The 24,136-nt window shown below is 41.4% G+C and overlaps 1 non-coding gene across 1 annotated transcript; it reads left to right on the top strand.

Annotated features, from left to right (window-relative positions):
- The first annotated feature begins 3,135 nt into the window (after positions 1-3,135).
- Positions 3,136-3,241, top strand: LOC123390471. Its single transcript, XR_006605060.1, has one exon. It is a non-coding gene; the product is annotated as a U6 spliceosomal RNA (small nuclear RNA).
- The last annotated feature ends 20,895 nt before the right edge of the window (positions 3,242-24,136 follow it).

Below are 24,136 nucleotides of genomic sequence, written 5' to 3'. Positions count from 1 at the left end.
ATTTGTATTTAAGCACAGGCCATGGAAGTGTCAGTCTGTGAGCTTTCTGAGGGTAGGCAGGGCTTGACGACTAGCCAGCTGCTCTATAGGGTGAGTGGTCAAGGAGCTGGCTGTCACACTAGAGGACAGAGTTGAGAGACCAAAAAAAAAAAAAAAAAAAAAAAGCCCGCCCCACCAGCTAGAAGTGCGTTTCTAACCAGCTAGTTTCGCTTCTGTACGAATGCTTGCTTTTTCGCGCATGCGCGGGCTAACCGGCCAGATCTGCTTCTGTAAGATTGCTTTGTCATGCTTTGTCAGCTTTCGAGCGGATCCTTTGTCTGCTCACACGCGGACCCTTTGTCTGCTTCCGCGCAGACCCCTGCTTGTGTACGCGGGTCCCCCTGACCCAATCCACTGGCCCCAGGTATACCTGTTCAAACTGTCAACCAATTAGCACAGCCCTACCCGAAACTTGTCCGTACCTGTCTATAAAAATCCGGCACCGACCCAGCTCGAGACCTCTCCGCCTTATCCGCAACGAGCGGCGCAGAGGTCCAGGTTCGAACCTGGAATAAACGACCCTTGCTGATTGGCTTTGACTCACGTCTCTGGTGGTCTTTTAAGGTGGGGGTAATACTCTAATTGGCATTTCAGAGTCACTTGCTTCAGTGCCCCTCCTGGCTGTCCTGGTTCTTCTTAGATCACTCATTCCATACCATGAGAAAAGATCCTTTTCCTTTTATTATTTGTTCATTTGTTCAAAGAGTATCTGTCTGGCAGCCAAGAGGGCTGTGTTTTGCGGGAAGGGAGGGCATTGACCAGGTAGTCTCTATTTTGTGAATCCTCCTTCCCATGCCCCCTGTTTCATTCCTACTGTCCATTGTCCCTGTGATTCTAAGAGCCACATATCTCCAGTACTGTGAGAGCTAATGGGCTTCCTTACCTATTGCTTTCCCCTCCCATGTCAGGCTTCAGCTTACTCTCTTCCACATTGACAAACACCAGTCATCCTCGTGTTTCCAGGAAAATATATGGTAAGCATATATATCTATATAAGTATATCCCAATTCATTTAACTCTGCTGATAAATTACAAGTATGATAAATTCCCTTGAAATACTATTGGGAATATGCATTTTTAGTGTGTAAATTTGCAAAACTTCTACCTGAAGTATGATTGTGTGTACCTTTGGCTAGGAAGCTTTGAGTTCCCTTCTTATGTCCCATTTTTAAGTTAAAGCTGCCACTCCCTAGAAGGTAAATTTTCCCCACTATGAAAGAATTCTGAAATTCTAGTGTGCTTCACCTGGTGAGTTTATTAAAAATACAAAATATTGGTCTTCAAACTCAGAAAGTCAGGAGATCTAAACTAAGGCCAAGGAATCTTGCTTTATAATACATTGTGCAGATTATTCAAATGCAGACAGTACATGACCTTCCTTTGAGAGTTCCACTCTAAGGATAAAGAAGGAAAAGGGAGATTAATTAAGAAGCCAGTGTTTCCAGATAAATACTTTAAGAGGAAATAGAGCAGAGAAAATCAGCATTGTAAATGTCTGTAGTACCTGAGTCCCACTAGAGTTAAGTAGATGGTAATTCTTCACATTAAACATGTAAATGAACCGAAAAGATATGAATGTCATTAGATTAATTTCTTTTTCTTTCTTTCTTCCTTCCTCCTTTCCTTCCCTTTCTTTTTCCTCCCTTCCTTCTTTCCTTCCTTCCTTTCTTTTCTTTCTTTCTTTCAAGAAAAACTCCTTACTTAGGTAAAGAACTTTTATAATTACCAAAATTCCAAACTTTGAAATGATATTTTCATTTGTTTTGTGAAATAATAATTCTAGAGAATAATGTTTCTTCTGCATATTGGATTGATGTGCCTCTCCCAAACTCAAAGGATACATAACCTTAACCTGCCCTTTTAAAATAAATAGCAGCTTTCATACCTGTCTTTTCCCAAGAATATCTCTTATTCTCTGAAACTCTATGTTTGTTCATTGTGTCAGGGCAAACCGCAGGCTCTAAGACAAAAGTGAATAGGCAAGCATGCTGGGACTGGAAGACTTTCTTTGCTGTCAACTGTTTTGCTTGGAAGAAAGATCACCAAAGGGAGCTATTTGGTTGAGACTAAATATTCAAATGAAGTTAGCATTGCATTCAAGACTTTTTTTTTTTTTTTTTAAGAATTTGAGCTATTTTCCTCCGCATTATTATACACGTAGACAGGTAGAAACCTGCAAAGTCAAACTGTGAAAGAAGAAAAGTGACAGAGGTCTTTGTTAGATTTTTGAGGGAGATTGGCCTGTCTTCCTCTAGTGTATATCCACCAGACAGGTAGCTGTGATTGCTTTACATATATCCACTTCTACAGGGAAGTTACTCCCTCTGATTGAAAAGTCTAGCATGATTGGACCCAAAATAACTGTGGCCAAATGCCAAGAGAAATTCCCCCTAAGCATGAATGTCTTCCCTGTTTCCACAATCCTAGACAAGGGGTGCTTCAAATCTATTCACCTCCCACCCCCCACCCACTCTGTCTGTCTACTAGGGCAAAAGCCCTTCACTTAACCTTCACTTGAATTGTTTCTATCAGCCTCCATTTCTCGCTTGGCTGTAAGTTCATGGTCAACATTTAATGGCTGATATGTGGACTAATTTAGGAAAGCTTAGATCTGCTTGCTTATATCTGCAGTTTTACAGATATGTTGATATGTTGATCCCAAAACAATTAACATCTTTTTACACATTAAGAAATTTCCTTAATTTTTAGGCTAGTTACCCGGGAGAGGAGGAAAGAGAGGAGGTAAAGAGAAAAAGCAGGAAGACATCTGCCTTTGAACCACACCCCCACAACCCGACCTAACAGCTTCTTCACTGGGAGGTTAGAAATGGACTCAGTTCTTTCTTCTCTTTCTATTATTTATCTTGTGATTCAGATTTCATTTTTCTTAAAGGATCAGTCTACCAATAACATCTTGTGAGCAAAAATTTAAAAAAATTAAGAGAAGAAAATTTGCTAATTCACTTACAAATTATAAGGTTGATGAGAATATACTTAAGAAAAGTAAGTATATCAACCATTTGTATCCATTAAAAATGTATTTATTGTTAGCTCATCTTCTTGCCAGGTATTGAGTTGAAATAAAGATCCCACCATGTGCTGGCTTGGGCAGCACATATACTAAAATTAGAACAGTGCAAAGAAGATTAGCATGTCCTCTGTGCAAGGATGAATGTAAATTCGTAAGGCATTCTATATTTAAAAAAAAAAAAAAGAAGAAAGAAAGAAATAGAAGTCTCACTGATTATTTCATTCTTATCACCCAAACCTAGAAAAAATGTACTTTGATTTCTATCTGCCACTTGTGTTTATTGATTTTTATTTTACAACAACAACAAAAAACCAGCTTTTCACTTTTTGCCCTTTACTGTCACAGAAGAATATTCTCCGGTATTTTTACAGTCTTCTATGATGTTTCATTATCATTAGTCCTCAGACTATGGTTGGGATAGGATGCCGTCCGAGGGCTTAAAGGGGAGCTACATGAATCAAACTATGATGATCTAACATAATACCACATTTGTGAACTCAGGTTGAGTTCTTGACCTAATAAGTAGCAGCAACTATTCCCTAATTTTTGGTGGGGTTTTAACAGCCAGCATTAGAGAGAGACAATATTAGCACAGTGACATCAAACAGTAATCATCTAAATGTTTCCAATAGATTTTATTTTTCCCCTTAATTACAATAGAACACGAATTTAGCTTTCTGCACTTTACAATCCTTTACATTGTAATACATGACACGAATGAAAACAGCAGTGCCCCCTGGCCCGGTGGTTGAGTTCTCCAGACCCAAGAGTGGGGAAGGTCTGCCGTGTCACAGACCGCTAAAGCACGGGGCAAGCAAGGCTGAGGAGAGGATTGATGAGGTAATTAGGCCACGAGAACAGACCGAATAGTGTCAAATAAATAATTTAATTTCAGCCTTTTTCATTAATATTTTAAAAACTGAAGGATGGGGGAGTTTGGGCTATCTCCTTCCAGTACCCACAAATGACATGCTTCGCATTCAAAATTTCTGTTGCCAATCTACACATAAAAAGTAGCTCAGGGATTAGATTAGCAATAAAAGGTTTGAGAATAATACCTAGGGTTTTGACTCTTAATCCAGTGCTTTTCCCAGTACAATACAGTATCTCAGTCTTCAGCTAGAGATATTTTTGCTGAAAGGGAATTTCTTGTAGGACATAAAGGCTAGTAGGTTTATTGGGGAAACCCAGTGGCCTCCTTCAGCTTTAGTCCAAGTGTGGACAGATGTCATGAGCCGCCAGTTGTCAGCAGAAATGTGTGTGGACAGGGACAGGGCAGGGATGGAAGGAATAAGAAGGATTGTGTCTCTTCTGTTCCCAGTCCTGGCCCCGGGCGAAGTGTCCCCGTGACCTTCACTTCACATTCAGTTTTGAGGCAGAGGCAGCACTTGCAGAATGGCTGGATATTCACAGAAGCGCTGCCCTTGCTTTTAGCGCCCATCCGATCTGAAATCCAGAACACTGGCAATCCTTGATCTCCAGATTAAACCTCAAGGTTGAGAAACGATTGTGTGTGAAGAGAGAGGGTCAGGGGGTCAATCAATCACTTTTCTAAGTCATTTCTGAAGTCATCTGACAAATCTCATGACAAGATCTGACACAATTTAGTATGTTTTTATCCAACTGAGTTTTAATATAGTATTAATAAATTTGAATGTAGTAACATCGAAATGTTGGGCTGCATAGGACAGATTTCTAAAACTATACTTTGGAACATCCTCATTCCAGTGAAATTTCCCACATTGTCACCATCATAAATTACAGGCAAAGGCACATTTAGAAGAAAAGTCTCTTGCAAAGGAAACATAAAATATCCAGGCATTAAGCATAACAACATATTTCAAATAACACAAAAAGAAGGGCACCTGGGTGGCTCAGTCAGTTAAGCATCTGCCTTCGGCTCAGGTCATGATCTCAGGGTCCTGGAATCAAGCCCTGCACTGGGCTCCCTGCTCATCGGGGAGCCTGCTTCTCCCTCTCCCTCTGCTCCTCTCTCTCTTTCTCTGTCAAATAAATAAAATATTTTTTAAAAATATTCAAAAAACACAAAAAATTTTTAAATGAAAACCTATTGAGATTATTAATTGGCTTTACATCATTTAAGAAGTTGATATCTCCAGAATTAAAAAGCTAATTATTACTAGAGTCAGTATGCCATTACTTGCCAAAGATTAGAAAACAGGCCTACATTCAGATCAAAGAGAATCACTTGTTTCCATTCCCTCTGCACGAACACTCATTCCTCTTCTTCCTCACCAATTCCGATTTTCTGGTAACAAATGATCTTTCACTCCATTCTCTGCCTCAAGAATGGCTGATGGCTTTGTCCTGAATGAGTGCTATTCCTGTCAAATCCAGGAGAAAAATTAAATATATTTCAGGTCAGAATAGATAGCCACTTGTAGTCTGAACTTCAGTTAAAACCTGACATAATTTAAACACAACCTTAACTCTTGTTTTCAAATATTATTTTTAAAAATATATCAATAATTAGTTGATGACACTAATAATGTAACAGGGAGATCAAAAATTGCATTTTTACAATTAGTAACAGAAATCACAGAAAACACCCCATTCAATGAAATTAAATGCTATTTAACACATTCTTCTTCTTTTCTGGAAATGATGGATGACAGTATCAGAACATCAAAAAGTGGCAGTAAATCTGTAAAAATCAATAAGAAGATTCCAATTATGCTATCAATCATTTCTATCAAGTATTCCCATTAACATTTATAATCTGATCAAAGTTTTGGCTTTCCAGCTGGTCCCCACAAATTATATTCACAACACGCAAAATTTATATAGTGTTTAGTCTCAATTTAAAGTAAGTTGATATTAAGTTGATAAGTGGGTAAAGATTGAAATGCAAAGAAATACAGGCCAGAGGGTAAAGTTATATTTGAACCAGAGCCATGGCATCTTATTATAAAAATGCTTAAAAATAAAGTTTTTGTCTTTGCTGAATGATATGGGAAACTGAGGAAATTCTATGGAGATAATTAAAGTAAAAGAAATCCAAAAACACCTTTTGATTTGAGGTATCCGGAAAATGTATATAAAGATTTTGGATTTTATTTGGTTTGATTATGACCTAAATATAATTGCTATAAATTCATCACTTTACTTACTGTGTTTCCATGGAGTCCTTAGAATAAGAGATAAAAGGCCATTATTCAGAAGTATGTCTTTTGAACAACAGCCAGAGTGACTTGTAAGCATAGTTCACACCAACAAGCAGGGAAAAGAGTAGGCAGAGGGAGAGGGAAAAGTAGGCTCTCCACTGAGCAAGGAGCCCAATGCACAGCACTTGATCCCAGGATCCTGGGATCATGACCTGAGCCGAAGGCAGACACTTAACGAATGAGCTACCCAGGTGTTCCTTCTGTTTTGTTTCTTAAATCCCGTATATGAGTGAAATAATGTAATATTTATCTTTCTTTGACTGGCTTATTTCACTTAGCACAATATACTCTAGTTTCATCCATGTTGTCCATTCTTTTTTGATATTCCATTGTGTGTATATACCACATCTTTATCCATTCATCTGTTGAGGGACATTTGGGCTCTTTTCATAGTTTGACTATCGCTGATAATGCTGCTATAAACATTGAGGTGCATGTGCCCTTTGAATCAGGTGTCCCTGACAGTATTTTTTATGTGATACTCTGTTTCTAGGTCATGGTGGACTCTAGTAACCTTTTGTCAATAACTAGAATGTTCATCCCTGGGCAAGTCATGTCAGCCCCATAGACCTCATGCTTCTACAATGTGCGGGAGTTGGCCACCATGACCTCCGTGGCCCCTTCCTGCCCCTCATTTTGCGAGAGTGTGCATTGCTTAACATTTCTCCAGTAATTGTATCTGTTTTTACTGTTACGTAACAAATTACTACCAACTCAGGGTCTTAAAACAGCACGAAGTTATGACCTCAGTGTCTCTGGGTCAGGAATTTGGGCACAGTATGTCTGGGCTCTGTGGATGCTTGGGGCTGTGAGCTTATCTGAGGCTGAGGGTCCTCTTCCAAGCTCAGCAGTTGTTGGCAGAATTCAGTTCCTTGTGGCCGTAGCCTAACATCCTTATTTTCTTGATGGCTTTGGCAGGGGATCACTCTCAGCTTTCAGATGTCACCTGCACATGTCTACCATGTGCCCTCTCTGCAACAGCAGTGTGTTTCAAGGCCCCCAGGAAAAACTCTCTGACTTTTCTGTCTTCTACAACCTCTGTTACTAGTATTCTCTTGATTAGATCAGACCTGTCCACACTTGAGGAAAGGAGATTTTTGCCCAAACAATATGATTTAGAGGGCCATCCATTTTGATACATGTGGTTCTTGCTCACTCACCTTTAACTGCTATATTAAATCCTATTGTATGAATGTACCAAGTTATCTTTCAGATCTTAGTTCAGACGTTTCTTCAGAAAGGACTTCTCTCTGGGGCACCTGGGTGGTTCAATCAGTGAAACATCCGACCCTTGATCTGAGCTCAGGTCTTGATCTCAGGGTTGTGAATGGAGCCTACTTAAAAAAAAAAATAAAAAAAAAAAAAGGATTTTCTGATTTAACAAACTCCCCCCAACTCCTCCTTTCCCTGTAATAAGTAAATAAATAAGCCAATAAATAAATCTCCTAATGTAGCACTATCATGGCACTGAACATTTTTTTTGTAATGCTTCTTCACTATTTGTAATTATTCTAATTATTTAATTAATTTCTCTCTTCTCCACCAGATTATAAGCCTCAGAAAAGAAGTTGCCATGTTTACTTTGCTCATTATTGTGTCCTCAGAGCCTAATAAAGAGGAAACCAAACCGTACTTGTTGAAAGAACAATGTTCCTGTGCTAACATTTCTAACAGCATAATTTTAATTAAACTATATTGTTTAATACAGTTTGTGTGTGCATTGGTGAGATGCAGAAGACAGGATTTTACAGTCAAAACCCCTGTCAATAAAAGCAGGAACCTGGAGGTTGGTGCACACAGGGCGTCTGACTTTGGAGCTGCAATATTGCGGGAGGCCCTGACATGGAGGGCAACCATTGCTTCACTTTTCTCTTTCAATAGAGAATAAAATGTGTTTGTTTATAGGGCTTAAGGTTATTTTCCTTTGAGAGAGTTAATTGAAGAGAGGTTAAATAAAGCCACAAGTTTTTACTTAAAGGAAACAGAAAAAATGAAGAATTACTTTAATTATAAGCAATGTGTCAAAAGAAATGTTTCCCAAATTAATCTTTTCTGGGAGTGAAACACATTTTTCTGTAATTCATTTTAACTCTGCTTAAAAAGGCGGGGATAGATTCTCTGACAGAGAGAGAGAGAGATAATGTTCAGTCATCTCCCACTTAGATTACAATAAACAACATGAATTAATTATAAGCATTAAAGTTTTTCTTCTCAAGGTATTTGCTTTCCAAAGATTAGTTTTCCTATGTCAACTGTGAGAGGTACCTCTTTCTAGTTAAAGAGGCTCATTCTGGAAAGTGAATGCAAAAACCTTAGTACTCTCCACCCAAATACCCCATATCCCAGAGTTCAAAGGTGAGATTTGTTACACATCCAACCGTGTCTCTTAAAGGCAGCTCAACTTAAATAACTCCTGGAGAAAGAAAGCAGATCATTCTTGGAATGGCTTGACTATTAACATTTGCTCGGAATCTCTCAAAATTCGACTACTCATTTTCACTGAGTTTCTGAGTATTCTCTGAAGGCTTTTCAGAGTTGAAAATCAGTTGAATCCCAGTAGTAAGGGTAGGATTTAAAAGGAGAGAGGAGACATCCTGTTGATTTCTTTTTTCCTTCAATATCAACAAGAAATCTCCAAGACCTTCTCTCATAGAGGTCAAGATTTGGGGTTCTTTTTCCTCTTTCCCTAAGGGCATATGCTGGGTGTAGGGATATGGAGAAATAGGAAGGAGAAGGAAAGTGTGGGCAGAGGAGGCATGGATCTAAGACCGAGGATGGCAAATGCAGGGTGAAATTGTCGGGATTTAAGTAGCGTCTTCTTGCTAGCCTGTCATGAGCTCTGTGCAGTGACATTATAATGGTCCTGCAATCTGAAACCCCAGGAAAGGCAAGGAAAAACAGTTGGTGGGGAAGTCTGAGGTTTCCCACACCATAAATTCTGGCTAAGAGCCAGAGTCTTTCAGGATTTTGCAGTCATTTTCCAACTGGCCATGTTTTTGGTTTGTTTGTTTGTTTTGTTTTGTTTTAACTTTACATACTCATACAGATTTTCTGGAAGTTCAAGAAGAGAGTTCTGTTGGAGGCTATGGTATGGTTGGAGTCGAGGATCAAACCAGGCCCTGACTTGTGTCTCCTTCAAAGTCCGGACACCTTGACAAGGTTAAGAACGGGAAAGTTGAGAAACACTGAGAAAAGGGTCTGTGCTACGTGTCGTGCGCTCGCCTAGGTGACTTCCCACACACTCTCCCTACAGAAGAGAACAATGTGGTCAGGGTCATGAGTTCTTAGTTGGTCCTTGTTGTTCCTGTACCTTCCATAACCCACTCCCTGGTTGATTGTCTTGCTAATGGCATTAGCCGAGACTACCTGGCATCATGAGGTTTGCTTGTAGTTAATGTAAACTTGTTATAGAAACTTGCGGTCATCTGACTAGGTACTGATGTATTACTCCTCCTACTGTGGTCTGCCTTACAAATGCTTGTAAGATGTGGAATAAAATTGGCACTGTTGGACATCCTCCTCAGTGTCCCTCCTGCCCCCATCTCTTTGTCTCTTAATTTCTTTTCACCATCCTCTTAACCCTCACGTTTTCCTGTCGATTTGTCACGCTGGCCGTGACAAAGTTCACAATGCATTGGCCTTGCCTGGTGCGATTTATGACAGACAGGCACCTCCTGCAGAGTTTAACGGCAATTGGACGAAGCACGCTTGTTAGAATACAGATAACTCCATATAGTACTAAGGAGAAATCAACGTAACAGTCTAGGAAATGTTAGACCTATAAGCAGTGACAGAGCACGGTAGCAGAGAAATAGGTTAGCGGCTAAACCTTAAGCTGGGTGTGTGGCAGGCAGTGGGGGATAACATGTAAAAAGAAGCAGGTTCCACACCTCTCCTCCTGTCTCAGACGAGGAGGTTGACCAGATGTATAATAACAACTGACGAAGGATCTAGAAAGAGAACATTGGGTCCTCTTCTCCCCGCCTCCAAGAACAACGGGCATTGTCTTAAAGATAAGGGAGGAATAGATACTTACCACATATCACCCCATAGTCTAGAACGTGATGATTTGCTCAGGGTCAGATTAATACCTTTAGAGGTTCTCAGCATTGAAAACATTATGAGATCCTGCCCATCGATAATTCAGTATAGTACCTAACCAGTGGAACACGACTTGCAGGAATACTGGAATTAAAAGAACTTCTTTCTAAAGAGTCTGACTGCAGAATTTGGATGAGTTCACTGGAGCTTGTCTTCTTTGATCACTTATGTTTGGTGCCTCAGCTCTGCTGGCTCCCTGTACCCATACTGAGTCTGCCTGTTGGTGTGCCCACCAGTGGATTCCTCCCAGGTCCAAACAGGGGCTGTGGAAGACAGAGACAGGGAGGCCAGGGCACGGGTACAGAGCTTGCCCTGGCTCACTGTGGAAAGCCTTTCAGAATCTTCTTCCCTCCCAAGTGGCCACGTATGGAGGCCTTCACACACCTGGGTCCTAAGGAGGGCGCGGAGCAGCCCTCTCCCTTACTGCCTATATCTGAGGTCAGGTGGGTGAGGGTAGAGCGCTGACAGTGCTCACATGGTCACTCAGCAGGTTAGCTCCCAGGCTACAGTAATGCCACTGAAGGGAAAATGTCTGCACTTGAAGTAATCACAGGCTTTCTCCTCTAGTACCAGCCTGCCCTGCCCTCCTCTAGTGTCAGCCGCATAAAGGGGCCCCAGTTTTCTTTCTCCATCAAGGAAAAGCAGCGCATCCCCCTGCTGTTTGGCTCCCAGCTCCCTGTTTGGACAGGGACACAGCTGGGCTTTCATCTGAGGAGGGGTGGATTCAAGCTGATTACTTTTGTTTGGCCTTCAGTGAAGACAACGGAGCAGGAGGCGTTTTATATCCGCCTTGTGTTCGAAGCCCCAGCGCGGGATGACTCAAGAACATTCTCTTCTCAGAGCAAAGCCTGCAGATGAACCATCGCATACATTTTTTTGCTTTGAAAAAAGAGGAACATTAAGAAAACGCTCCGAATTTTACGCAGAAAGCGTGTATTACTTGCATTATCAGAATAATAAAACAGGATTAATTTAGAGGAGGGAAAAAGTGATGGTTAGCTAAATATTTTATCTGAAGGATAAATTGCTTTCTTTTCTATACTCCCTCTTTGGCCTCCTTAATCTCCCCTACTCCTATGGCCCCCACTTTCACTTATCCGCTGGGGGTTCCCCAAAATCTATATCAGCCAATCTTCCATATCAGCCCAATCTTTCATATGAGCCCCAAACATATCTAAATCCAGCTGATTACCTGCCACCTCAGTTTGTATAGGTCATGGCTTTCCTCAAACTCAGTACCTTAAGACACCAATTTTTTTTCTTTTTCATGACCTTTCCCCAAGCTTTACCCCTTCTAGACTCCTTCCTCTCTATACATTCACTCATAAATTCTGTTGTTATCCTAGTTTCTCCCTTTTTTTATTTCCCTCTGTCCTCTCATTTGCCACATCCTATCAATTTTCTCGTTGCAGTATGATCATACTTCCCACTGTAAAAATACTCAGATTTGTTGAGCACTTCAGTCATGCCAGACATTATTCTGATGGCTTTCTATGTATTATTTTATTTAATCCTTACAACAACTCCAAGAAGCAGATTACTGTTATAATCCCCATTTTATGGAGGAGGAAACTGAGGTACAAAGATGTGATATAACCTGCCATATACCTTCCTACAACAGGTAACTAGAGGAATAAGATTTCAGACCCAAGCTGATTAATGCCAAAGCCTAAGCGTTCAATCCCAGTACTACACTGCCTTCTGAAGTTATTTATTTATATATAGATTTACATATACATGCTCCCCTCCATCCTCATTACTTAGATAAAGCTCTCACCATAATATAGATGATACCTTCTCCAGAATTGTGTTCTTAAAGCACAAATGTGTTCTTATCACAGTCCTGCTTAATTTCAAAGGATTCCTAGGCATGAGTCTCCCTTGACCATTTTCTCAACTGGTCATTTTCACAGATGTGTTGTCCAATTTGGGGCACCATACCCATGTTTGGCTTTGTTGGCTCCAGCCAGGGCTCCTACGATGACAGTAACACCTCTCGCTCAGAATGTTAAATTAAGGTGATGGTGAGACGATGGAGCCAGCATGCAAGTTCCTACAGGTGTTGGACCAAGGAAAGCACATGTTCAAGGAATACGAGGGAACTTTTCCTTCTTTGTATAATTGGGGCAGGATGCTGTTCTGCTCACACTGTGACCAAAAAAGCTCTGCAGGAGATCTGGACGTAAATTTATTCTTTAGTGTGCTACCAGAAATTTTCATACACAGAAGTTCATGAGAAGCTCACATATGTTAGACATGACAAGCCCACAGGAAAAAAACTGGAAGTTCTTGTATCGATACCATTTATCTATTCTCTGATCTCATCTACTGTCCCCCCAACTTCTCCCTTCACCTCACACTCTGCTCCAGCTCCAACTTTATGTTCTGAATATATTGCCCTCCTTCCTGCCATCCTACCTAAATACTCTCTTTCCTCAGTATAGGATACCCTTCCTTAACTTTTCATTCTGGAAAGTCTTTTTGTTGTTGTTGTGGTGGTGGTGGTTGTTGTTTGTTTTTAATGATTTTATTTTTTCATTTTAGAGAGAGAGCTAGAAAACATGCCTGTTGGTGGGGGGGAAGAGCAAAGGGAAAGGGAGAGGCAGAGGGAGAGAATCTCCAGTAGACTCTGGAGCCCAACACGGCTCAACCCCCAACCCAGAGATCGTGACCCTGAGATCACGACACAAGCCGAAACCAAGAGTTGACTGCTCAACTGATTGAGCCACCAGGGCGCCCCAGTCTGTCTTTGTTTTTGAGGGCTATTCTCCACTGCACATTATTCATACACTCACCTAAAGTACATTTAGTCATAGTGCAGATGACATAACGTTGTCATATTATAATAGTTCATTCTTCCGCCTCTCTCATTAGACAGTGAGCTCCTTAAAAGTCCAGTCCTTGCTCTGGTCATCATTGTACTTCGTTTCTGAGCATACTGAATAACATATGATAGATGCCCTACAAATATTAGAATGAAGGAAGAAGTACTATCTCTAAAACTTCAGTTGATGGGGGTCACACATATGGTGTTTTGGATGAATTACCTAGGTAGCTCACTCTCTTTTTCCTTACCATTTTTTTTTTAAGATTTTATTTATTTATTTGACAGAGAGAGATCACAAGTAGGCAGAGAGGCAGGCAGAGAGAGTGAGAGGGAAGCAGGATCCCTGCTGAGCAGAGAGCCTGATGCAGGGCTCAATCCCAGGACCCTGAGATCATGACCTGAGCCAAAGGCAGCGGCTTAACCCGCTGAGCCACCTAGGCACCCCTCCTTACCCTTTTTATGCTACAGTGGAGAAGACACCAGAAAACTTTGTTTCAGTTAGTTGTCCCTTTTCCTCAAATAACACGGAAATACCTATTATTAAAACTGCCATTAAAGGGCAAGATATCCTTTAGTAGAACCTCGGGGTAAAGCAAAGGAGTTTCTGTATGCCAGTAACTTAGTATTTTCCTGTTTCAGCTGTCCTGCCAGGGGTTGTAATTCAGGAACCAATCTCAAGTTAGGCAGAGGAAAAAATGAGATGCTTAATTACAATGGGCAAATGTCATCAGCAGTACTTGAGAGTAGCTCTGTCAGGAGCCATCTGCATGTAAAATGGACTTTCGCAAAATTCTGGCCATCTGCAGGGTGATGAAGACTCAGAACATGTATGTCTCCTGAAGGATCCTTTTCAGTTTTGTGCTTTTTCTGATGCTAAGAAATACAAACACTTGTGATTTGCTACTGGGCACTTATAAGCATGGAGTCAATTATTTCCCAAGAGGTTTGGAGACAAAAATGAGATATTCAGAAAATAAAAATATGTTCTGTGGCAAAAAAACAAAAACAAACAAAAAACCCCACAACATATATATATCAAAAAGCTTGAGGAGTAGGAAAAAAGACCCAGTACTCTAGTTAATAAAATGTTGTAAATTAATGAGAGCCTGAAAACCCTTTTGTTTCCAGTATATTTTTGAACTTTCTAAACTGTATTAGTTCTCCTTTTCACCTCAGGAATTACAATGCAGTATGTGAGAGAGCATAATTCTAAACAAACATTATTAATTTTGTTGAATATACCTTTGAGGTTATAGCATTTTGATGTTTGCGATCACAATAGCATATTACAGAGAACAAATGTAGCACAGAAGAAGAATTAAAGGCCTCCAAGTTAGAAATGCTAGAGTCTGGCTTTATCATTTATAAATTCTGTGACCTGAAGCAATTCATTTCAGGCCCCCATAATTTCAGGTACTTCATCTATAAAATAGTTAGAAAACGATGTCTCTCTTTCTATTCCTTTTCACACAAGGAATAGAGCTCCTACCTCAGCTCATAAAATGGGAACTTGCTAATACTTCTCACCCCAGAAGTGATTCTTTGGTGCCAAGCACAACTATTTTCTCTGCATTTTGCTTCTCCTTCCCCCAAGAAGGAGTTAATTAATTAATGCAATTAGGGAGAGTCTAACAGTGACTGGTCTTGGTTTTTTCTTTGGAAGGGGTAATGCATTAATTTTCTCTGTTTCTGTGTGACCACCTTGATTTTGAGGTTGAAGACTGTTATCTTTGTTTTCAGTTGTTTTAGAATCAAAAAGAGAGGATGAATGATTAACTGGTAATCTCCATTGATTCCAACAATAATACTTGGGATGTTTGCCCCAGATTAAGACTGTAGAATGTACAACAAACTTCCTATCGATCCAGACTCCATGGAAATCCCAGTGACTTTATGATATCATATAGCAGTACCAAAAATATTCATTAACGGGTGCCTGGGTGATTCATTCATTTAAGTGTCTGCCTTTGGCTCAGTTCATGATCTCAGGGTTCTGGGATCTAGCCCTGTGTCAGGCTCCCTGCTCAACGGGGAGTCTGCTTCTCCTTCTCCCTTTTCCTCTGCTTCTCCCCCACTGCTTGTGCTCTTGCTCAATCATTCACACCCTCTCAAATAAATAAATAAATAAAATCTTCTAAAAAAATCATTAGCAAAGAAAGTAATGGGGAGATGGAACAGAGATTCTAACAAGATTTTGAAAGACAGAAAAGGGATAAAAGACTATTGACATATGAGATAGGACAGAGTGAAATACAGGTTCAGATTCACTAATTACAGACTCTGGTAGAGATGGAGGTGGAAGTCAGTCTCCCCACTGGAGGCACGAAGGTGAAGTTTGCAAATAAGGCAGAGTGTAGAAATGAGAAATAAAGTAAACAGGAAGATTAGCTGCCCAATGTACCTCTCATTTCTCCTTCTTGCACTAGAAGGTAGAGAGCCAAGCAGCCTAAGGTCTCTTTGATCAATAGACTGATTTGATCGCCAAAAACTTCTTTTGGGGTACAAAAGCTTAAAACCTGTTTTTTTTCTGGCATCTAGAGAAGTTGCACCTGTTAGCTAATGTCTGTATTGCTCACCCTGAAACAAATCAGGTTACGTGACATGCCCATGCCCACATACATAAAACTGCTAGTCATGTTCCAATGGAGTGGAGGGTACTTTTGGGGAAAGAATTATTCATAAAACAGCAGAGGAAAGTTACAAAACCACTTAGAATAAAGAGCTTCATTATTCTTAAAAATGGTTGGATAACAAAAAATCTATAGGGAAACTAGATGCACAAAAGAAAGAGATCCAAATAGTAAGTCAGAGAAAACAATTCTGAAGAAAACAGAAGCAAACTTTATGATAGCATTCATAGAGCTTGGGGCGGGGGGGGCGGGGCAAGGCATCATTCTAAGGACTTTATATATATATGTCAACTTCTGTATTCCTCACAACCACCTTACCAAGTATGTATCATTCCTATCCTCATTTTACAGAGAAAGAAACTGAGGCACAGAGAAGTACGGTGAGTTATCCAGGGGCACACAGCTGTTAACTGGCAGGGCCTTGATTCTAACAGAGTCAGCCTGGCTCTAGAGTCCACCCTATTAATCAGTCTGCCAATTCCAGTGATAATCCTGGTCGTGATGAGAGAACATTGTATTACATTACATCATGTAATAAGAACAGAATGCAATGAAAAAGGAATGATGCAGCTGCAGGGAAGAGGTTTCAGACATTAAAATCATAACAGCTACAACAGGTTAGACACAGTGTAATTAATTAAAGATAAATACTGAAATGTAGAAGAGATTGTAACCAGACAAACATGGAAACTCCTGCTCTCACAGGTTAGCCTGGAACTGAACACTTACGAAGCACCTTCACTTGCTCGGACAGTGAGGACTACAAGTATGTGTAAGCTGTGTCTCCTGAGGAGCTATAAACACACATGAATGTAGACACAGGGAGGAAAGAAGCAAATGACATCTGGGAGTTCCCAGCAGCTTGGCGCCTTGCTGTGGAGTAGCCAACAAGGAGAGTTGAGCACTAGCTCCCCTTCTGCAAAGTTAAGGAGGAGAGAACCCCCTCCTTCCCACCATTGCAAACCACACTCTTTTTTTCACACAACACAGGCCAACCCTTCTGGGCTCAGGGGAAGGAGGGATGCTTCTCAGATAAGGGTAAGCATTTAAGGTCTCAAAGGGGATCTGCTGTGTGCATGGACATGTGCCCCAGCAGAGTTCCTCTGAGGCGAAGGAGCCCCGAAAGTTCCTGTGAGGAAGGTGGAGACTTCCTTATGCCACCTCTGTTGTGCCCATTTCAAAAGCATGTCAAGGCATCACAAAGAGGCTATAGGAAGAAGTCGCCCTGGCTATCTCAACTGCTTGGCCCTCTTGGCCCCTTCTCCTTTCCTTCCCTGATACATAGGAAGAGGGGAAAAAAAATCACCTATGGAAGGAAGGCAATATAGGGAGATAATTTCCTCTGTGTTGGTCAAGGGTCATAAAAGGCAGACAGCAGAATCCATTCTAACAGTGTATGAAGGGATTTATTAGAGCGGATTGAATGGGTTACAGAATCACAGGAACACCTAAGATGTCCATGTAAGGTTTTTCCGGCGAGATAAACACAACACCAGGCAAAGTGAGTGTAAGGCAAGGTTTATTAAAGGTTCTCTCCGGTGAAGTTTCAGGGCCCAGGTGAAGGGGAACCGAGAAAGTTGCACCGGGAGGAAGTGGGCACCCTCGGGCGAGGTTCCGCAACTCTGGAAAGCAGAGTGGGGGAAGTCGCGCCCAAGGCAGGGAGGAGGGGGCTTTTAAGGGGTCTTGGGGAAAGCTCAGGGGTCTTTTGGCAAGTTTCCCTTATTTGGAAATCCCTCCTGCTCATCGGGATCCCATTGGTCCACAGGAGCCTGGGGCGGGGGGTCTCAGGTTCCTGCTTGGGCCTTTGTTCTCCTGTCCGAGCTCAGGTGGTGTGGCGGGAACTTTCGCCATCTTGGTCCTTTGTTCTCCTGTCCGAGCTCAGGTCGTGTGGCGGGAACTTTCGCCATCTTGGTCCTTTGTTCTCCTGTCCGAGTTCAGGTCTTGTGGCGGGAATTTTCGCCATCTTTGGTAGCCCTTCCTGCCAGCCCAACAGTCCAGTCTGAGAACTTCCAGGTGAAATTCTGAGCTGCTTATCATACCAGAGAACTAGCCTAGAAGGAGACATACTTTATCCTAGTATCATAAAAAGTCTCCACAATGGGGATGCTAACCCTCCCCACCTGCTGGAGAACCATGCTATACCAAACCAAGTCGGAAAGCTGCAGGTATCATCACACACCTTCAGCCCTGCCCCAAATGAATGGATGCCACTAGACTGCCACCTTCCCACATTGCTTACTTACGGACCCAAGACTTGTGTGAGCGTGTCTGATGGGCAGAACAGATGCCCCATGTCTTCACCTCACTGGCAGAAGGGGCTGAGACAAGCAGGACTTTAGGTTCTCTGTTGGGAAAATGCAGTTCAACTTTGTAGGGCAGCCATCAAAATGTAGAAAAAGCTCACGTACGTCCATAGAGACAGAAAGTAGACTAGTGGTTAGCAGGGCCAATGCAGAGTTATTGCTTAATGGGCATAGAGTTTCAGTTTCAGATGAAGAAAAAGTTTTGGAGATGTACAGTGGTGATCATGGCACAACAATGTCAATGTAGTTAATGCCATTGAATTGATCACTTAACCGTGGTTAAAATGTTAGCATTTTCAGTATATGCTTTTTACCACAATTGGCAACAGGGGAACTTCCCCAAAAGTTATTTAATGATATCGAGGCAATCATGAGTGAAAGATACTCACTACAGCTCTGATCTGTTTGCCTAATTGCCTAAGTGAATGTATAGATGTTTGAGACAGATTGTGAAGTACTCTATTTGAACCATTCCATACAAGTGGAATTTTTCTTAATATGGAAAGATTGCCTCAGAAGGAAATTCCACAGATTTCCTTTATAAACCCTTGCAATATTTAACAACCTGCATTATTAAGAAATTCTTCTTTATATCTAACCTAAATCCCTCTTGCTACATTTTAAAAACATTTCCTTGTTTCCTTCTTTGGTAGGGATGGGAAACAGCTGGCCTGTGTTTTGTGTGCTTCACGTTTAGGCCAAAATAATTCCAGTTGTTTTAACCCTTCCTGAAAGGTTATGTGCTCTATCCCTTGACTTCATTTTCTTTTTATCTCTTCTAAATCCTCCTCCTTCCATTTCTCCGAAACCATGAGGGCATGTCTGGGGATTGAGCAGCATGAAAAAATGGACTCGATCTTTTTCAACATTATCAACCACCAATGTCTAATTTGTAAACAACATTATTAGCAGTACTTGAATTCCCATGGAGTCATGGTGAGTACATAACGTCCTGAGAACAGTGGTAATGGACGGGAAATTACACCGCCGCCTCTAGGACATGGGAGCATTACTGAGGGGCAGCGTGGAAAAGGGGGGGGGGCGACAGGAAAGAGCAAACCCTGGGTGTGGTGTAAGGACATTGAGGTGCTGATGTGCTCCGCAGAAGGGGGAGCACAGCTACTCCTGTGTCCTGCGTGTGTGTGCTCTGGGAGGAAAGCTGTGTGTGGTGAGGCAGTGGGGTTACATCCCCAGGGTGATGGCATTTGCGCTCAGCTCCTGGGAACTGGAGGAGGTGGGATGAATGAGCCGTTTGAATGGAAAACTCTAGTTCTCAGCATGACTCTTTCTTCTGGCTGCGGAGGAGGGGCTCTGCTGTTCAGTCTGAGGTGGGGGTGGTGGTAAGATACGAGGTGCTAACAATGGCAATGTGGAGAGGCTTGGATCAGTCAGAGCAGGGCCTCCGTGTAATCAGATACCAGGATCTCTTCGTCTTTGCCCAGCCCACTGTGGCCCACAAAGCACTCCCACATTCTTGATCTAATTTATATCACACATCACCCTGTGCTGGTATCTGGCCACTTGTGGCATCACCACACTGCTGGGAAAGAGATGCAGTAGGATCCCATGACCAGGAAAGGAGCTAGGACGAGCACCTTGCCCTTTGGCTCATACTGGGGTGCTCTTTGCTCCACACCACACCACCTTCCCTGTGAGAGCTGTCACAGTGGGGTTCAGTGAGCACTTCCCTGAGATTCTTCGGTAAGGGACAGAGTACTACTTAATTAGCTAAAGATACCCATTACCCGAACCCAAGCCATGCACAAAGCATGCCTTATAAACACTCAAAGGGGGTGATAGTTAATAAGATGAAATGGTGAGGAGGAGGAAGTTGTTTCCATTGGCACATTGAATGGTAGCCTGCAGACTCCCCAAATAATTGATTATTCTCAGAGAAATGTTTACACTGGTTTAGGATTGAGTGAGGATCCCTTTAAACTTGTTATATTCTTTGGTAAATTCTTTGGTAAATATTCTTTGGTAAATACTGTTACATTCTTTGGTAAATACTGGCCAGAAGGAATACAATTAAAAAATATATATGTATATATGTGTTCTTAAATATTATAAAAGAATATAGTCAATGAATTACTAACATTACTTCCTATTCATAATACCCTAAAATTAAACAGTATTTCTAACTGAATAAGCTGTGTACATTGAATTGTTCATGAGTCAAATAAGAAATGAATACTGTATTGAAACCAAAGCAAAATTAGTTATTCTTTTCCCTAGTAGAAAGGATTCCTTCTTCCCACCCCCACAATTTCCACACAGATTAGAGAATGGTCTATTTTATTTTAACAAAGCTCTTGGCAAAAATGCTAACCAGCCACAAATGTGGCCTCTGAGTACAGGCACCAAAGAAACTAATCCTGTTCCTATGAGAAACACACAGTGTGCCCAACAGATGAGAGAAATAGAGAACTGTAGTTGTGTGGAATCTCTTAAGTTGGGACATTCAACTATCCCTGTGAAATTTCTCATAAATCAGTGGCCATCAAGTTATATTGCACAATATCAGTTCTTATTTTTATAGTATTTTGTGGTGGTCCCCAGTATAAATTAATGGTTAGCTTGGTGTGTTCAGTTGTTTATTCATTTAGTACTCTTAGGGGAACATGGAAACATTCAGCCTGTACGATCCAGTCAGACTACATGAAACTGCCAATAAAGAGCAAGTCAGATGCATCTGGTGCCTGCTCCACAGGGCAGTCATACAGGTAGGCAGAGCCAAACCTGCCTGAGCGATCAGAAAGAACAGCAGTTAGTTGTCTTGGATCCAACCATGGGTGTATAACTATATGCAATAGAATAGAAAACTCATTCTAAATCCTATGAGACTTTCAGTGGAAAAGTACAGAAAAGTATTTTGTATTTGACTCGTAGTCCTGTCATTTTAACCAAAAGATTATTCTTGGTCCTAAGAGGATAACTTTTCATGATGATATTCCTCATTATGTATCCTGATTACCATAAGCTTAAAAATTCAGTCAAGGAGTCATGGTATTTATGGCAGTGTGTGGGCTTATGTGTGTCTGAGGTATGTTCAGACTTATTTGCTCAGTGCCTTAGCCATTATAATCTGTCTACATAGTTTATCGGTTTGTTCATTTATCGTAGTTCACGGTGCAAATAAGCCCAGGTGGCATGTTCAGTCTCTCTAAAAGTAACACATTTTATATGGTGACAGACAGCTCTTTGGGTGCCCTTGAATGGACTGGAAAGGAGATTGGACATCTGTGGCTGGTTCATCGCAGACCTGTTGCCTGCCAGTGAAAAACAAGTCGTTAGGATCTACTAAGTCTGGGCTCGATACCATTCTGTCCATCTGCAAACTCCTAATCTGGTTGTAGAGCCTCTAAAATAATCGCCCATTTCACACCACCAGTGAACTCCCAGTGAAAGCCCTTGGAGCACCAGGAAAGAAATGCGTGTCCAGAGCCTCCACCATGAGCCGTCTTCACTGATGGGACCACTTCTTTGTCCTCGCAGAGACTGCATAGCCGCACTTGGACTTACGCTGGGATGGCAGAATTCCTTATCCCCTGTGGTCATGATTCTACATGGCTTTTATTAACTAAGCAGAGCAGAGAATGCAAGTTACATTAGAGCCAAACTAACATGTGGTAGAAATTCCCTGAGGGTATTAAAGTGAGCATGATGTCCCCTCCCTCTGAGAGATAATGTCAGGAGAGTGACAAATCTGCATTCTGCTTCATTTGACAAAATGTATAATCCCTGAGGGTTTTATCTGAAAGGAAACTAAGGACTAGTGAAATATCATAGACGCTCTACCCTGTAAATGGAGAAACTGATAATCCAAGAACTTAGTGAAGTTGTTAATGCAAGTCAGTAATAGGATAATATATCAGTTTCCTATAGCTGCATTAAGAAATTGCTGCAAACTTAAAACAGCACAAATTTATTATCTTAGAGTTCTGGAAGTCAGAGTGTGAACAGCTAGCAGGGTTGTGTTTCTTCTGGAAGCTCTATGGAAAATCTATTTCTTAGCCTTTTCTAGCTTATAGAGGCTGCTGGCATTCTTGGCTCATGGCTCCATTGTCCATCCTCAAAGCCAGCAGCATAGCATTATCAAATATCTTTCTTCTCTGACCTTTGCATCTGTTATCACATCCCCTTCTGAGTCCAACCCTTCTGTCTCTGTCTTACAACCACCCTTATGATTATATTTGGCCCAGCTGGATAATGCTGGATAATCTTCCCAACTCAAGATCCTTAACTGAATCACAAATACAGTTTCTTTCTTTTTTTTAAGATTTTATTTATTTATTTGACAGACAGAGATCACAAGTAGACAGAGAGGCAGGCAGAGAGAGGGGAAAGCAGGCTCACTGCTGGGTAGAGAGCCCACTGCGGGGGCTCCATTCCAGGACCCTGAGATCATGTTCTGAGCCAGAGGCAGAGGCTTTAACCCACTGAGCCACCCAGGTGCCCACAAATACAGTTTCTTTAGGTAATATAATCAAATTTGGGGTGTTTGGTTGGGGGAGAGAACAGGATATTATTCTGTCTACCACAAATAACCAAAAAGGCTAAACCTCACCAGTGATAAAGGATCTAGCAAATCCGTGAGTTAATTTCGTTCAAAAAATATTTAAGAATTGGGGTGCCTTGTGCTATGGTGATTACTGTGAAGTGTGTAAACCTGGCAATTCACAGATCTGTACCCCTGGGGCTAATAATACATTATATGTTAATAAAAAATTTTTAAAAAGGGGTGCCTGGGTGGCTCAGTGGGTTAAAGCCTCTGCCTTTGGCTCAGGTCATGATCCCAGGGTCCTGGGATCGAGCCCCACATCAGGCTCTCTGCTCGGTAGGGAGCCTACTTCCTCTGGGGCGCCTGGGTGGCTCAGTGGGTTAAGCCGCTGCCTTTGGCTCAGATCATGATCTCAGGGTCCTGGGATCGAGTCCCACATCGGGCTCTCTGCTCAGCAGGGGGCCTGCTTCCCCTTCCTCTCTCTCTGTGATCTCTTCCCTTCCTCTCTCCTACTGTGATCTCTCTCTGTCAAATAAATAAATAAAATCTTTAAAAAAAAAAAAAAAAAAAAGAATTGGGGTGCCTGGCTGGCCCAGTCAAAAAAGCATTTGGCTCTTGATCTTGGGATCATAAGTTCCAGCCCCACATTGGGTATTAAGATTGCTTAAATAAATAAGTAATAAATAAACTTTTAAAAAAAGATTTTATTTATTTATTTGACAGAGATCACAAGCAGGTAGAGAGGCAGGCAGAGAGAGAGGGGGAAGCAGACTGCCCACTGAGCAGAGAGCCCAATGTGGGGCTCAAACCCAAGACCCTGAGATCATGACCTGAGCCAAAGGCAGAGACTTAACCCACTGAGCCACCCAGATGCCCCAATAAATAAATAAACTTTTAAAAATACTTAAGAATTACTAGATACCAGATACTATGATTGACAAACATAACAAATAGTAGATTTGAAATGTTCTTTAACTTGCAAAGATATGTTTTAAATGTAATTTATAAGTACAGAAAGCTTTTAAAGATCTTTCAGAAAGAAAAAAAATTAAGAGTGAAACTGCTGACATATGAGACAAAGAGTTCATACTCCCAATATTTTTTTAAGATTTATCTCTTTATTTAAGATAGAGTGAAAGCATGAGTAGGGGGAGGGGCAGAGGAAGAGGGGGAAAGAGAGAGAGAGAAGCAGACTCCCCGCCAAGCCTGATGCAGGGCTCCATCCCAGGACCCTGAGATCATGACCTGAGTTGAAATCAAGAGTCGGGGACACGACCAACTGAGCCACCCAGGTGCCCTTAAAATATTATCTCACAAATCAAGAAGAATGGGATGTATAAGCCCATAGAAAGTATGAGCAAAGTGGGCAATTTACATAAGAAAACATACAATGGATAATTCATATATGATAAATTCTCTTTTACCTCTCAGATGGGCAAGAGCAGAAAGATTAAAAAGATTGATGGTGAAAGTCATTACAATGACCTACAAGGCCTGCATGGTCTAGCTTTTCTGTGCT

The sequence above is a fragment of the Mustela putorius genome, unplaced genomic scaffold (assembly GCF_011764305.1).
Source record: "Mustela putorius furo isolate JIRA1106 unplaced genomic scaffold, ASM1176430v1.1 tig00537350_pilon_pilon_pilon, whole genome shotgun sequence".
NCBI lineage: Eukaryota > Metazoa > Chordata > Mammalia > Carnivora > Mustelidae > Mustela > Mustela putorius.
Note: the sequence above shows the minus strand (reverse complement) of the source record. Positions and strands in the feature narration are given on the sequence as shown.